The sequence below is a fragment of the Saccostrea echinata genome, unplaced genomic scaffold, assembly GCF_033153115.1.
Source record: "Saccostrea echinata isolate AGI-Se365-2 ecotype Australia unplaced genomic scaffold, CSIRO_AGI_Sech_v1 ptg000045l, whole genome shotgun sequence".
In the NCBI taxonomy this organism is placed as follows: Eukaryota; Metazoa; Mollusca; class Bivalvia; order Ostreida; family Ostreidae; genus Saccostrea; species Saccostrea echinata.
In genome coordinates, this window is record NW_026889794.1 from 740,147 (window position 1) to 743,249 (window position 3,103).

Below are 3,103 nucleotides of genomic sequence, written 5' to 3' on the forward strand. Positions count from 1 at the left end.
ATATTCGACATTACAGGAACTTATAAAGGAGAATTGTTTGTAGAGGACAGACCAAGAAACATATCTATTTTGAATGATAAATTACTCGTTGCAACTGAGAGTTATATTTTGTTGTATGATATAATTTTTACATAAATTTTCAATGTGTGAAAATAAATTAAAAATATGAGGATGTTCTTGATATTCTTATCTTGACAAACGATTCAGGAAATGAAATCGTGAACATTAAAGTGAAAGCAAGCTCAGAAAATCCAAAAGCTTCTCTAATAATGCATAGTCTGTTCTCGGGAAATCTCAGGAAAAATGTAAATAGTCCATAGATATTTTTGTAAGAATGTGCTGTATTATCTAAATACTTAGATGAAATAGCTCCTTTTTTCTCTATACATATTTTAGCCGTTTTTAAAAGTAGTATTGTAAAGCGTCAGATATATTTTATGTGCCGTCTTACAGTCTATAATAAAAACTGATGCATTTAGTGTTTATCAGTCAGTCTTATCATCTGTCCCCTTGTAACATTTTGCACTTAGGCCAGTCTTAAAGAAACTATTGAAGATATTTTTTTTTAATTCATACACATGTAGGTGATGCTATTCAACTGTATGTAAAAGGTAAAGATAACGAACAGTGATCAATTTCAAAAAATCCACAAACAATACAAATATGTGAAGAGGGCATAAAACACGGACCCCTGAAAAATTTCAGAGGTGGGATCAGGTACCTAGGAGGAGTGAGCAACCCTTGTTGACCGGTCATTCCCGCCGTGAGTCCTATGTATTGATCAGGTAGACGGAGCTATCCGTAGTCTATTCAGTACAAAAACAATGGCCTAACAATTGGTATGAAACAGCCAAAATACGACTCAATGATAGGTTATATTGCAGGCCTCTAAGTGACCTCTAAATTTTAGGCGCCAGCTGGCGCCTTGTCGAAAACATTTAGTCGCAAATGCAAAATTTTATTCGCCAGGCAATGTTTTATGCGCCAACTTTAAGAGTTAATAGTAATCAATATAGGGACCCATGACGGGGTAGTCATGGGAGGAGAGTGTCTAGTTCCCCTTCCCATAGTATTCAAAAAAATTTAATCGGTTATTTTTTAAGGATCTTGGACTGAATGGAATATTCTTAAAAATTATAATAATATAGAGGATTAATGTTTACATGATTAACGTAACATTCTCGTCCATACAAATGCGACCCGTAACCTAATACTAATATGTAGAAGATATCTCTAAAGAGTGAGAATTTAACTGGCAATCAAATGACCACATCACCGGCCCGTCTAGTTTACTGTATGTCATAATTATCGATTTTCTGAAGCCAACAATTACCTGGGGCAGTTATTGTTTTATCTAGTGAACGCCAATGAAAGCCCTGTATTTGCTAACAAAGTCCTCACAACTTACTAGTTCCTCTCCTAAATATAACTATATGTCATGCAATTAATAAATTGCATCAATAGATTTATGCACAGCAGCAAAAATATTTGTATTAGTTTGTAAAGGCAAAGGATGAATCGTTTAAACGTCCAAATCTGGCCCCCCGATAATTTACAAAAAATTGATTTAAAGATTTTTTTTTTTACATTTTTTTGCCTCAGTATTTCCATCAAACATTGTAGTTTATCAATTTCAATTTTTACTTCCTTGCACTGTAATTATTTATTTACGCGATTAATATAGCAGGGGTATGTTGTTTACATCGATTTCTCATAGACTTTAGGCCACACCCCCATTTTGCAAGCCCATTTTTATATGAGCGCATGGATGTTTTTTTTCTGTATCTATCATGATTAAGTTGTCGTAAATACGGTCAATGTAAAGAGTTATACAAGTCATTTACATTCATGAGAGAAATTGAAACAGTCTTGCGCTCATTTGTTATTTTCCAAAAAGGTGCAAAGTCATGGGTGCTTGTCTCCATAGTAAAGGCACCTTGTTTACAAATTTCAACCCGTCTTTGACCTCATGAATAACAAAGCACTGAACACGTGACTCAAATCTATTCACTTCCACGCTTTGAGCACATCTATGCGACATTGTGTCTAGTGTCTGCGAGCTATCGATGGTCAAATCATTTTTCAAATGGGTAATTAAAATTCTGGGAGAAAACTTTTTTATGATTAAGATGTGTTAAGATTTTCAGTCGATTTCGTTTCATTTTTTTCTGTATCTATCAATTTATATTGAAGTCCTGTAGCATATAGTTTGCACTTACTGCTTGTGTCTCATAAATACAGAATTTTAAAATTTAAATTACTGTGGGTATATATTATACATTTGCCCTTGTTCCTAAATATACATCAGTGCTCCTTTCATTGACTTGGAAGATATAAAAGATTTTTTTTTTCAGTTAAAACTGTCATTAATTTTATAGTCCATTATTTTAAAAACACCGATTCATCATATCTTCAGAAAAATATATTGTTTGTTACAAGTGCACAAATGCATACTTCTAATAGAAGAAACCGTAAGGGAAAGAAATTGAAGTACGGAACGCTAAAAAAAACCTGTTTTTTGGATGAAAAGTCACTGGATGAATACATTTCATTTGCACAAAAAGCACCCCTAATTTGAATAGAGGGAAGCTTCAAGTTTCTTCTGACGCAAAGGCTATAACTTTTTACATCGGCACAAATTTCCTTATTTTTTTTTTAAATCATGTAAAAAAGTCCATGTTCGCAGGTAGTTTTAAAGCATAATGTTTAAAAGCAAGAACATGCATTTGTATGTCAGATAGGATTTACAAAACAAGCTAGAACCTCAGATCATGTTTTCTTTTTTGAAAACACTTATTGAAAAATATTGCAAATCAAAACAAGTGAAACTATATGCTTACTTTGTTGACTTTCATAAGGTCTTTGATAGTATACACCATGCTGGTTTGAAACTTAAACTATTAAAAGCAGGCACAAAATTTTACTCAGTTGTTAAGGAAATGTATTCTAAAAGCTATTCGTCTATTAAACTGTGTAACAAATTAATTGGTCACTTTCACACATACAATGGAGTTAGACAAGGCGATAACTTGAGTCCAAACTTATTCAAGATTTACCTTAATGAACTACCTAATTATCTATCAAATTCTGAAAGTTTTGTAAA